The 14,645-nt window shown below is 38.5% G+C and overlaps 1 long non-coding RNA gene across 1 annotated transcript; it reads right to left on the bottom strand.

Moving 5' to 3' along the window:
* Positions 1-3,557: 3,557 nt before the first annotated feature.
* Positions 3,558-14,520, bottom strand: LOC130161882 (uncharacterized). Its single transcript, XR_008826201.1, has 4 exons — positions 14,290-14,520; positions 14,027-14,121; positions 10,013-10,121; positions 3,558-4,165 (listed from the first exon to the last, which is right to left on the bottom strand). It is a non-coding gene; the product is annotated as an uncharacterized LOC130161882 (long non-coding RNA).
* Between the last annotated feature and the right edge of the window lie 125 nt (positions 14,521-14,645).

Genomic DNA, 14,645 nt, shown 5'->3' with positions numbered 1-14,645 from the left:
CTTCTGTGGGCTAGTTTACCGTCAATAGAGACACAGTCAACAAAAATCAAATCAAATTTGTATATAAATTTACAGCCTGTATGATTCAAATTTGACTACTCTGTCAGGCAATCCATTTACATCCATAATCAAGTGAAATGTTTTGTAAAATAAAGTACTCTCAGTGAATTTGCTCACATGTCTGACAGCAGCATGACTAATACATACTCAGATCAGTGCTCAGCATGAGGACATCCGCTGAAGGAAGCAGATGCACTGGTGTGCCTCTAGAAATTAAGCTTTAAGTTGTATGTTTGTAAGGTGTGATATGTTTACATCCTCAATGCTGTCATTATACATCAGTATTGTACATGGGGTCATTCATTCTCAATGAACCTGTTTATATGAGGAGTCTGACTGAAATGCCTTTAGATATAGTGGTGCTGCCGTACAGATAGTTACAGCAACAAGTGGATGGTATGAAGATCTAACACCCTGCAAGAGGTGTAAAGTTTGCCTACTCAAGCAATATACCTAAGGTGCTTCTATTGTGGGAAACTTTATATCATAAGAAAATTATACCTTTGACAACACTACTCTATCTGTATTCTGTTACTCACTACCTGCAGATAGCATCATGATCATCTCATAAGATATGATGCATTGTTATATCTAGAATAGTTGTTTATTTCCATGTACACCAGATAATACATTAAAACGCTGCTCACATTTTAATTTGTCAATACTTTATACTTTGAAAGTTTCCAGTTTTGAGAAATTAGTATTTTTATTTTTAATGGTTGAATCGTGTCGGCCACCTGGGGCCTTTCTGTGTGGAGTGTAGATGTTCGCCTCGTGCCCGCGTGGGTTTTCTGTGGGTACTCCAGTTTCCTCCCACAACCCAAACACATGCAGGTTAGGTTAACTGGCAACTCTAAATTGCCCATAGGTTTGAATGTGAGCATGAATGGTTGTTATCAGTCTGTCGTGTGACTCCAACTCCAACTAAAAGATTTTGGAATATAGTGAATGGAAGCCAGTACAAGGGAGATATGGTCTCTCTTCTTGGTACCAGTGAGGAGTCCTGCTGCTGCATGTTGAACTGTGGGGAAGAAAGAGTGACTCCCACATGAAGACAGAAGTGGAAGTATAAAAGAATCAAAGATGGTCTCCAGTTCTCCAAATGAATGAAAAAGTTTTATTTTTACTATCGGCCTAACGCAGCTGAAAAATGACTAATGACAGAATTTATTTGTCTGTCAGATTTTTACGCCAATGTCAAAAAATGACACCCAAATTCGTGGCATGTGTACGGAGTATTTGAAGACGGAGGCCAGAGAGAATTGGCTTTACCACTGGAGGACATTTCAAGTGACAGGAAAGCTTAGCAGTAGTGACAATGATGGTCATTTATTTATTTATTTTTTGGGTGTTATTCCTGGTTCCCACACAGAGGTTGTTGTGCTGCAAATTTAATTCCCATTTGTGTCATGGGTTGTAGTTGTGTGACAGACTACGTTACATTTTCAAATGGATGATGTCACTGAAGATGGAAAGATGAACTGATAGACATCCCTAAACACAGCTAGAATTTGGTATTCTTCACACACGGTATATGTATTGTCCATGAATTTGTGGCTACACTGGCTTTATGCCTGATGAAAACCTGTGAGGGTACTTCAAATGAGGTTTTAATTCATCTGCCTGAATACAAAAGGTTGAAGGAGGGGGGAAAAATGAAAAGACTGAAGTGCATTTACAGGTAAAGCTCACAGCATGGCCTGTAGTGCAGCATCTTTATTTAGGAAGAAGTCTCTTCTCTGTGTCAGGTGCTGAAATGCCCTTGTCACATTAAGTGGCAGCTCTCAGGACACTTAACATTCCTCCCCACCCCCCTCGGCAGATGCAGTGTGTTTTTAATGACATTGTCTGCTTCCTGTCAAGTCAGCTGGGGGCTGATACGAGGAAAGTCACCTGTGGAAGGACGGCGGGAAGAAAGATTCTTGAAGGGCAGCACAGGAACTCTGGCTGGCTTTTGACTTGAGTGCTACATTAACTGGAAAGGGGAATCAAGGCTGAGGCACACTGCACTGCACTGCACTGTACAGGAGTGTAACCATATGAATCTGGCACTGTGCATTCCTCCGTTTGTGTATGTTTTCTCTAGCATTAGCTTAGTGTTCTTTTTACTGGGCTCATAGGAATTATTCCATTGCATGATTGAATGGTTTATGAAAATGTCCAAAGGGAAATATAAAAATCTTTTCATCTTAGATATAAAAGGAGAAAATGTTCAGAAAGGAAGGTACTTAACTAGAAAATTGGCAAGAAAGACAGCAAGGCTTGGGGTTGAATAGCATGTGTGCCACTGCGTGTGTGGTGGCATGCATAGACACCTGCACAGAGTGCCTTCTTCACAATTCAGGTGTGCTTTGCTTGCTTAAACTCTGGTCAGCTTAATCTTCAATTCAAATGAATCTGCTCCCCTCAGGCACTTGTCTCACCTCTTTCTGTCATTTCGTTTTCTCTTTAATTTCCTCTTGCTGGTCATTTTTCACACAGAATTTTCCACAGGAAAATGCCTGCCAAGGTAGGGCAGAAATCTGGGCAGGAGGGATGACAAGATGAGAGGGGAGCTGGTGGTGAGAATCCCCTATATAAAAGAGCTGACACGTTCACCTCTATCTGGAGTGAATGCATGCTTTCCCACATGCCAGTGACCACATGTGGGTACTAATGATTTAAGGCTGCACTGAGATAGTGCCTCTTGGTGGTAAAACTATAGAACTGTGTTCTTAGATAAAGTTGTTGAGAAAATTGAGAGTGACGTGACATGTTCAGTATTCATTAATGTGGAGCCTGGGCCCCACTTGTTTGATTTGACTGAACAGAGCTTTACATGGGCAATGTTGAAATTATTGGCTGCCTTTTGACAGCAGATACCAATTTCATTTTGTTTCAGGGTATTTTTGTTCTCAATTTGAGAAAATAAAACACCTCCTCAGTTTAAAAGAAAAGGCTGGGTGGCTCATTCAGTCAGTCGTGCACATTAAACTGTTTTGCTCTACAAAATCTGAGCTGCCTTGGCTATATGCTGTACAATATATATGGCATGCAGTATATTAAAAGTTGTACGATTCCTGCATTATTGTTCCCCCATTATGGATGTAAACATCCTTAAATCTGAAATAATAACAAAAGTTTTTTTTTTAATTTGTTTTGTTTTGTTTATTTTGTTTGTTGTTTGTCGTTTATTTGGCCACTTGGGGGCAGTGGAAACAAGCTGTAAACCTAACACTGACATATTGATATCTTTAAGGTGATATTGTGAACTTGTTTGCAAACATGGAGCAAGTTTTTCAACAATGTTTGAGTCCACATGATATGAATGTAAGATGACTACTCACTGTCTTTTAGCTCAGGTTTTGCTATCTAATTCTATAAAGCTCTTTAGCAGCTCAATGATCCACTATGTTCACTAGCTAGTCTGTAACTTTATCTGAATCTGTTAAAATACATTTAACATTCAGAACATTTTTGGGCTCAAAGGCAAAACTCTTGGGACAGGCAGGTAAAAATCAAAAAGCTTTTTACTTAGATTAGGCATAGACGGTAACAGGCAGGCAGTAAGACAAGGCACACGAATCAGGCAAGCAAAAACAGGCACATGAATTCAATAACCTTGAATTACGTTGTTTAGCATGGTAGCCAGAGATCCTTTAATTTGTACATTAATTTGAATGGGCAAAAACCCAAGCCCCTTAAAACACCATCATTCATAAACAAATGAAGTACAATTTAAGGAGTAAGTAATCCCTTAACTATCAATTTAAGATGCGGTCACTGCAGTTAATAATATGGTAGATCTGTGCATCATCAGCATAATAGTGAAAGCTATGTAACCTAAAAAGTATCTAAAAGGAGTACATACAGACGGGAGAAAGGGAACCTTTAAAAAGCAGCTGTATTCTTTATGTGTGCTGATAATTACATTTGTTGCATGGAAACCTATAGGCCTGTGGAACAGGTACCACATGGGATCCTATTACTGGGTTTGAAAACAGCAGTCATTACAAACCATGTACAGCATTTAAAAGAAGCAATACCATTCTTATTCAGTGCTTCGGTTGAGATACCAGTGACCTCCTTTCTTCCTCTGTTATTTCCACACTGGCTGGAATGAGGCCTATAGTACGAGACAAGAAATATTAACAAATATGCTTGATGAAATCTCGTCCATCAATCTAAAAGATATCAGATTTTATGTGTTCAAAACAAGAATTGGTCTCAGCAGCTCTGTGGTGTTAATCTCTTTGATCTTTTTCCATCCTGACAAGGTTCAACATCGACAAACAGGAATTTAAAATTGATACTGAAGGGACAGAAAAGTCATGCTGATGAGGAGTAGGCCTTCAGTAACGTGAGGAGTGTAACTGATGAAAGGAACCTTAGCTTGCTCACGATTTCACACTGTTTCACTGGATCAGAGATAACAGCGGCACATAGTTAGGCACAATTTAACAGCATGTTCTGGGAGAGAATGTAAAACTCTCAAGTGTTGTTCTGCCAAGTAACGACTTTTCAGGTGCTTCGTTTTTTTCTGCAAAAAGGTGTCATCCGTTTTTCATAAGAGTAGAGAGAATGTGTGTTTGGATGTATGAGGATTATAATTAGACATTTAACCCACAGGAGACATTTTAAAGCTTCTTGGATCATTTTCCATATAACCTTGAATATTGAATCCCAGGAAGAGGAATGTACAGTTTAGATCAAAGATGTAGATTGTGATTGTAGAGCATCAGAAATGCACCAAAACTGTAGCAAGTGATTAGATATTACTACTTTTGAGCTGTCTTGGTGCTTACTCATCACAGCCAATCAGGTGTGTAATCAGTGAAATCTCACCATATGTTAAGTTCAGGATTAAGCTGGTGGAAAAAAAATTGATTTGGGCAGAGAAAACTTAAAAGGATATTATCCACTGAGCTCAAGATGTTGGGGTATATGGGGATTAATGTCTGCATCTAGAGGTGGATGCAAAACATGTGTATTTAGTTTTCCTTACATACTCATACCAACCGTATGTCCATGTGTTAGAGTAGACGCCTTATGGTTTAGAGTTGTACTGAGTCAGTGGACAGAAAAGGAACTGGCAACAATTTTTATTTCAAGGATTTAAGTCGTTAATCAAGCAAAAATGCCAAACATTTGTGAGGATTTCCTCCTCTGTTTATCACTCTACAACAAATTGGATGTCTGAGGGTTTCGGAATTTGATTGAGCAAAACAATCTGTGGGAACTTCTAATGGGCATTTTCATTCTTTTCTGACGTTTCTGAAGCTAATTAATACAATAATCAGTTAACTGGAAAAATAATCAGCAGGTTGATTGATAATGGAAATTAAGTTGTTGCCCTGGTTAGGAGCCCTTATGGAATTGTTGTTGTTTTTAGTCTACACTATGACTTTTAGTCTAAAATTTCAATAAAAAACTGGCCAAATGTGTTGATTATATGTAATAATAAAAATCTCAGAGACCATATATCGCAAAGCCACCAAATTTAATGCACAAGTTTAAATTCACATCCACTCCTCTGCCTTCTAAAAATCAAAACATCCAGATTGAAGTATATCTACTTCTGCTTGCTATTCAAGCAATTTTAGGTTTCAGCTACCTGGACAATACAATGAACATATTTCAAAGAATTGTTTTTCCCTTCCAAATTCTGTGCTTATTTTTTATGCTTAAAGCTTGAGTTACCAAACTACCCACACCTGATTGTTCTCTTTTATGGTGCTATCAGGCAGGCTAAACGTTTCTAAATTCGTATTTCTTGCGACTACACATAAAACACATGAATGGAGTGGACAACAGGGATGCAAAACCATAAACATTTAATCTAGAAGCAGTAAAATTTGAGTTTCAAGCAGAGAACACAGAAGAGCTGAGGAGGAACAGAAAGGGAGAGATCGAGTGAAATATGTTTTTGCTGTTCCTTTCATGCACAATCAGTGAAGCTTTACGCCTGTACTGCAGCACTTTAGACAAGCTGCAGAACTGACAAGCTAGGCTCTGTTAATGGAAGATGTACTAGACTTATAAATGCAACATTAAGCAGCTACCCTCACTCAGTTCACTCGTCTCATCAATAAGTGAGCAATAGGTTGCAGCTTTACCTTACACATCTGGTCTGTGCATGTACAGAAATCATACGCAGGAGACTTTATCACTCATATTTGATTATTGATTATTTTCATATTTTGTCCCAAAGCCCCTGCCTAACTGTACTGTCTTGGCAGCTGCTCAATTAGTAATGGTAAGTCAACACACACACACACACACACACACACACACACACACACACACACACACACACACACACACACACACACACACACACACACACACACACACTCTCAGAGGCTGAAATGAAACTACAATTCAAGGTTACAAAGATTTACCCTCATCACAAATTCAGCTGGCCTAGTGCAAGATATAGAGAGCTTAACTTATAACTACATACTCATTTCCATAATAGTGAGTCGATGAAACATCAGGTAATTTACTGCCTGCCCCTAAGGTTAAATCAGATTAGAGGCAGTGAAGTAAACATTACAATGGCTGCAGAGTGGCTGCAATGAATCTAGTTTCTCTGGTTGTACAGTAGAGTTGTGCTTTAGCTTCTGGACAGGCGGCAGCTGGTAAAGTTTTATCTTTTTTAATGTCATCAAACACCTTAGTATCACCTCTCAGTATCTGTGATTTGTATTAGCCAACATAATATGTAAGCCTTAATTTGAAGAAAGATGACTGTGTAAATTCTGTAGAAAGATATGAAAATACTTACATTTGTAAGATAAAATAGACATGAGGCAGTGATAACGTTCAGCAATCAACAATTTAACACTGAACTAATGGACTAAACATTTCTTTGTGTGTTTTGTGCCATTTTCCGTCTTTATCCTTCCACTTAATGAGGTTTTATGATCTTAATCCAGCCTCAGAGAGCATCAAAACTGCAACGACTGCATTTGAACAACAGGTGTTGGCAACAGGGCACAGTGTTAAATGTGTATTGTAGAAGTAGTTTGTACCTGTCTCGGTACATGCAAACCTAGGACTCGTTAGGATCGCGACCAAATGGATGACCGACATTTTTGCTGCACTGTTCAAAGTGTGAGAGGGGTTTGGCAGAGGAGAGGGCTTAGAGACCTCGGTGATTGCAGAGGGAAGGCACAGACTCATCAGATGTGACATTGTGACGTAGATGTTGTTCATTCTTTACACTAATGATGTCGACCGCCTAAGCTCTCTCTTGACTATGGCAAGAATCTTGCAATAATCTTTCATCCTCTTAAGCGAGGAGAAACTTTGCCTCAGAGACTTCCTAAGATAGATCTCCATTCATACCATGTAAGATTATCCACCATGACTTTGCAAAGATGAAAAACAGAAAGATTTTGAGGCAAGTTGTTAAAAAGAAGAGAAGAGGAAATGAAGAAGTCACTGAGGTCCTTTCATAGAGCTTTCATATGATGTAAGTTGACTCCCATCAGACAAAGAGAAAAAAATACCATTGAATGAAATGTGGAGGTGATGGAAAACATTATGAGCAAAATGTTTTTCCCTAATATTTGATCCTTAATCTTTTGTCATATTTCAAGGTATTTAACTCCAATTTCTGTGAGTGAGGAGTTTCTGCAAGGCTGCACCAAGAGCAGATTTCTCAGTGGTATGGGCGAGCCAATTGTATCAATGTAAACCCCTCTTTTCTGACTGCTGGCAGGACTGTTGATCACACTTGCTATTCTCAGCTTCACATTTTCTGCTCATTAGACATTCTGCAGAACCGTTGAGGAGCAGCGGCAAACCCATAGAGCAGCAGAGTCCTGATGTATTCATGGGCAGCACGTAGCAGGTTTGGTTTTGATTGGCTGAATACACATCAAGAGTTTTGAATTTATGAGTATGAATATCTTCCTTTACTCCTCACAACACTGTACCATTGCAGATGCCATGAATTAGTCATCCCCAATCTCCCCTCTTTGTCTGATGAGCTCCTACATCAACACCACCACACCACCCATCATGTTACAAATGTGTTAATTTGAGTGATTTTAAACCATTTATTATTTGACACTCTTGATCATATTAAGTGGAATATTGTTACAATATCCACAATATCCATCCACTCATTTTAGCTTTCCCACACTATCCATTAATCCATCACTTACGGGTAGCTATTTCCATCCGATCATTTTAGCTTTTTTACTCTAGCCATTAATCCATTACTTTTAGCAAACTGTTTCATTACCTTCAGCTGTTTGAAACATTGAAACACTACTTATAGCTTTTTCAGAATTTCCTCATTACTTGTGGGCTAGCTATGTATTTCATCTATTTATCTCCTAGCCTATTGCTTTTAGGTAACTGTGTAGACTTATCTGCTTGTTTGCTAGCTTGCTAGTCACACACAGTTTTTAGATGTTACAGTTGACTCGGTAAATGGCTTTTATTTTCCAAATTAGCGAACTTATTCTAACCCTTCATCGTCATGGTCACAATAATAAACATGGTTAAGATTGTGGAACATTGTGGATGAAAGAAGAAATGTTGACTGTCAGTTTCCGTCCACCTCAACAATCTACTAATATAAACTAATTCACTGTGTTTACTCTAACACATGGAATGTCATATAATCAATTTCACTGAATTGGTTGTCTACTGTTGTACTTGTGTTTTCATTATTGCTTCCAGCTATTGTTTCAAAGCCCACCTCCTTATCTTCAACCTTTGAATTGTGTTTAGCTCGCTGCATAGCTTCACCTACACACATAGTGAGGACAGAAAAGCAAGCCACTGAAAGCTATACTCAAATTAACATTAGCTTCTTTTTCACGGCCATGTGGGCTTAATGTCTGTTTGATCCTATATCATAAATGTAATGCTGTTTGGCAGCTGAAAATCAAACCTGGGCTCTCAGTGCTAACCATTACCTGAGTACATTTTAAAATTACATGGCAGTAATTCAAAATGAATTGCCATATACTGATAAGGTAATACGTACATTCAGTGATGAATAAGCTGACAACAAGTTTCAAGGCTGTTCAAGTAGATTTTCACGCTGTATGGAACTAAATAAATCACATGGTTACCATGTCAATGGGAGAGACACATTTAGAAATCTGAGGCAGCATGGTTTGCTTTGAAAAATTTTCAGCAATAATATTAAGAATATGTTTTGAAAGGTCAGAACATGCAAACTCAATGGTGTGGTCTTTGTAGAAAAGCAGGACAAAGGTTATTATTAGTGAACAATACTGACTACATTAAAAAAAATAAGCTTGACATCTTAGGGTTTTTTAAAAAAAAAAATACAGAATACATATTATTCAATTCCAAATCTAGACTTGTTTAGATTCTATTATAAGAGATTTTTTTTACAGTGTTTTTAATGCGGTCCTGCAAGGTTATCTTGAGCACTGGTTCCTCAGACTCAAATTTGGACCTGAATACTTGAGACTTACTTCTTGGTGATTCAGACTATGACTTGACTCAACTACAGCAGGGTGCACACAGCATAAAAACATAGACTGGGACAGAATATTATTTACTTTAATTCCTTCATCAGCTGTCGATAGTGTAATAAACCCTCAAACAGTGTGCGCTTGTTTTTTTTTCTGTGGTGGAAAAGCAGAGCAGTTCATTAGCCTTATCTCTGTTAAATTTGCCCACCATGAAACAGCACAGGGAAATCAAGGCTGGAATCCGTCAGACTTGGGCTTGGCAGGATTTGGTTGTTCATTAATTACATTTTGTAATGAGTATTTCTGTTGAACATGATTATTACACTGGTGGGATAATGGCTGTTTATTTTATGGCAACACAAAAATATCCATCTCAGGCCTTTCCTAATGTCATCGGATGAAACATTTAATCAAGCGTTCAGGGTTTGGAAAATAAGTTTTCTTTCTCCTTGAAACCTAGAGGCCCAGGGAATATCTATTAGGCTCTTAATTGATTGCAAACTCACGGTCTGAGCCACATCTCAATCTTTCCAGCTTTCTCTGCCGTTGCTCTCTTCCACCCTGGCTCGTTGGTGTGTACAGTGGGTCATAACATGCATGGCAATGGCTGGTTTCCTGGAGGGTGAAGAGCAATAATTTAATCATTAGACCAAGAAGGTTTAAAACAAGACCAATGAGTTCACAAGGGCACACACAAAATGAGGAGTTGTGGGTGCAAGTGTTTTCATGGAGAAGGATAAGCTAATCTTGTACAGGCATTCACAGGGAAGAAAAACAGATATTTAATAGCACTTACAGAAAAACTGTGTATATTGCTTTAAGTAGCTAAAAAAAAGGCAATGGAATATCTATAGACATTGCCCAGTGAGCATTTTTGTGATCAGCCAGTGAAAAGTCATTTGGGCGAGGGACGGGAAAGATGTGAGAGCAAAAATGATGAAAAGAGAAGTAAAGAAGAGGGGAGAGGGCGTGAGATGAGGGACAGAAAACTGGACGGAGATAAAGAGATGAACAAGGAGAAAGAAAAAGGGCAAGAAAGCCAGAGAAAGAGAGAAAGTGATAAGAACTGACAGCAATAATTCATTATGTTAGTCACCGTAGACCCCCAACAGAGGAGTATGACACGCCTGTAGAGCCTGTGAACCTTTTACTAAATGTACTAAATTTAAGTTTAATATATTTTTTATTTTTATAATGCTTTAGCGTCTAAAGTAGTTATTTATATGAGTATTTATATTAGTTATTTATTAATTAGGCTGCAAACAACACATCCCAAACAGACATACAGGTATGAAAACTGTTATAAAATTGCATTTTCAAGTGGGACCACATCACTCATAAGAAACTGTGCGAGAAAATAGATTTTCAGCACCATTTAAGTTTTACTACTAAGGCAAAATAGGATGGAAGGGTCTGGCCAAGCTGGCAAACAAACAAATTTAATAATTTAATAAATAAAGAAAGCTGAGAGACATTAAGGATGCTCAGTCATGCAGACAGGAAATGTCAGTGATATAATAGAACTGTGCTGCTGCAAAAAATGGATCACGCTCTTTCATTTTCAGTCTGGGAAGGCAGACTGCTGATCTGTAGGTGGATTTCAGCAGCAAAACGAACTCGAAATTTGTCATAGTCTCTCACAGCTGTGTTGTGTGTCACAGTCAATAGTGTCAGTGAAGTCTTTATTTCCAGAACACCGGCCCCGGTGCCTCCCATCTCATCCCTTTATTTGTTTAAGCGTAAAAAAAAAAACCAACACTGGAACACGTCATGTTATCTCTGTGTATTTATGGTGAGCTGATGTACCGCTTCAAAGTGTTTGTAAACATTTGGAAATTTAAATGAATCACGATTAAATATTAATGAATTATGAATCTTGCTTTGTTCGAAGACATTTTGCTGCTATGAATACTGAAGTGCCTTCTGCAGGTTTGCAAGTTAATGCTGAAATCTCTATATTTTGCACATAAGTTAGTTTTTTATATTTCCAAACTGAAGTTATTGGTCTGAAAATGCTTATTCTATCTTAATCCTTTTCAGGGTCATGGGGGCATCAACCCACTCCACTATACAATAGGGAGGAGACACAGTCTAGACTGATACTCACATGGACAATTTACTCTATACATCTCCAACCCACCTGACCTCTATGTGTTTTGAAAGGAGGAAAATATATCACGGGAACACAGGAGAACACGCAGTCTCATTAAAGTTTCATCTGATCTGGTCCATCAAGGTGATTTGGCTCGTACATTACATCTCTCTGCGGGGCACAAGATCTCTTGCACTGAAAGATTGTGTGCTTCACCAGGACGGTGCAGCTCTGGTGGATACGCTGTGAAAGAAGTGTGCCTCTCACAGGTCAGTGACCCAGCTCCGGGCAATGGCAGCAAGTCCAGTCGGTGATGCAGGGCAGCATGAGGTCTGCTGCAAACTGTTATAGCTGCTTGTGCTCTGTGGACATGGCTCACCGGGAGACTGAGCCATGAGCCAAGCTCCTCCCAGGCTTTGGTGAGGAAATCTAAGGCAGAGAGTCAGGCATTTCTGTGAATCCACAGACAGATGGATGGTGAAAAAGGGAGGAACATTTTCAACATTTTGCTGCCAAGACTTTCTACAGGGTTCATATATAATTCTGATCAGTGACATGTTTCTTGTCAAAGTTTTGTCTTTAAATAGCTTTCTGGACAAACCAAGCTCTGTTTACCTCTATAAATAATTAGCCTTGGAAAATTTACGGAAAAATCAGATCTATCAGATCAGAGGTAATCAGTACAAATGAAATTCATGAATTTCCCCTTGGGGATAAATAAAGTATCTATCTATCTATCTATCTATCTATCTATCTATCTATCTATCTATCTAAGCAGTTTGACATGTTTCAAACATACAGTATATACTCATCTGTATATTTTGTCATTCACCAGATATTTTTTATTTTTCACACAAACATATGGGACTTCCATGTATAGGCCTATATACTGCAATTATGCCAATTTAGTCTTAAGAATTCTTGTACATCACTGACTCCTATATCACATAAAAAATGGTACAATTGAAAGTTTATTTGAGGACCTTGAACCCAAGTTTCAGTTCTGAACGTAATGATACTCTGAATACTGCAGTGCACACATTTTCATAATAGTCAAACACTATTTACGTGAATGCACTAGCAGGAACTCTCTATTGACCTCAAGCAGTTTTCATCCGAGGCGTATCACACGATCATCACTCAGCGAGTCTTACAGATTAAAAAGAATTTGTTCCTGTGTTTTGAACATTTTGAGACAAGGTCAGAAGAACCTGAAAACAGGATTCCAACAAGGGTTTGGTACAATGGAGTGACTGTGCTTAGAACAAAGCTAGAGAGAAAGTCTGGAGAATATCTAATGCAGCCAGTGACTAAGTCTAACAAAAATTATTCATGTGTATTTACTTGTAGTTGTCACCTTTGTCAGGTCAAATCACATCCATAAATTAAAGAATGAAACACTGGCATTTTGCCCTCTAATGAAAGCAAGGAAGGAATATTTTCAACACCATCCTTGCTTTGCATGCAAACAAAACACTGAAGGGCTTTTGAGATTTATCAGATTTGCAATGATTCAGTCAGTAAAAGCCAAGAGAAATTATATTTGCAACATAAAGCAAATGAAGGAACTGCATCCAGGACTGGCATTTGGTTGGAAATGCCACTCAAAATACAGTATATTCTCTGTATATGTATATATATATTCACTTGTAGTGTTACTTCCTGGAATAGAGACACACATTTAAAGTGCACAATCTTGGTTTACTGCTTTTGAAAAGAAAAGTGTTTTTGGATAGATGAATAACTTTCCTCACACTAAAAATTGACTTATTTGGGATTAATGTGCATACATCAGTTTGATGCAATAAACTTAACGAATTTAACAGAGACAGCGAAGAGATGCTATTGATTTATTGGACACATTTTCTTGGCTTCTACCGGAAGAGTCAATTCGGATGTGTATGAAACAGACTGCAAAGGAACTAATATGGTAAAATGTAAAGAAATGCAGCGACAAATAAGTGGAACGCCTAATTATTCAGTGTTGTAATTAGAGTATACTGACTTTGACTCATTACCCTGTTTGCCCCAATGAAACAATAAGCTGAAACTGCTGCCTTAATCAAGGTCTATAATGGGGTTGAGTTTGCTTTCACAATCTGTAGTGTAAACATTTCTTTTGGAAATTAAAAAACAATACATGATGGACCGTACTATTGCACACTGTAATATCATACCGTACCAGAGACCATTAGCACCTGAATTAGTAATTAAAACGCTTTGTTAAAACAATGAAAAGACTATTTTTGAAGTCCTCAAGGCCATGCCCTCAGTTAATTTACAAGTTCATGTTTGTTCAGCATCTCTCACACAAAGATTCATTTAGGGAGGGAATGGTCGGTGTCTTATAACTGTAGGACATAATGAAATTCCCAAGCCTGACTCATGCAGTGTATTTACATCGTAAAATTCATCATAATTATCCTACCAAATTAAGGGGGGGACGACGACACCCCAGCCTCACTTCTCCTCCTCCCATCCCCACTGAGTGTCTTCACCTCGGCTTTCTGACGCCACACACACCTGGAAGAAAGCATATGATTAATGTAGGGTGCACACACAGTCGGCTACAAACAGCATGGTGTCTATCAGGGTAGTTTATTGTTCATGCTTGGTTCCAAGGTTGCACCTATTTAAACGCGTTCTTAATATGCATTTCACAGTTTCAAACAATATTACAACAATATTTACACTGGGTCCAAGGTAGCAAGTGTCCTGTTGCACTCCTTGCTGCAGTTTGTTATGATGCCCCCTGATTATCGGCTGCAGTGTTTGCTATTATCAAACACCACACTGTTTCCTGTCAGAGCAGTTTCCATTGAATGGTCTTTCAATATGATGTGTCTGCAAAGGTTGCTTAGGAAAGGCTAGAAGTTGAAGTCGCCGAGATTTAGACTAAAGATAAAACCGGTTTGGGCTGTCTGCCCAGCTCTCCTCCGTTTGTTCGTTTCATCTAATGCAGGGGGCAGCCGGGGACCACATATTTCAGTCGATGAAGACTGCAAAAAGCTGAATAAAAAAGAATCTTCCCAACTAATTTGAATATA

The sequence above is a fragment of the Seriola aureovittata genome, chromosome 21 (genome assembly GCF_021018895.1).
Source record: "Seriola aureovittata isolate HTS-2021-v1 ecotype China chromosome 21, ASM2101889v1, whole genome shotgun sequence".
NCBI classification, from domain to species: domain Eukaryota; kingdom Metazoa; phylum Chordata; class Actinopteri; order Carangiformes; family Carangidae; genus Seriola; species Seriola aureovittata.
Note: the sequence above shows the minus strand (reverse complement) of the source record. Positions and strands in the feature narration are given on the sequence as shown.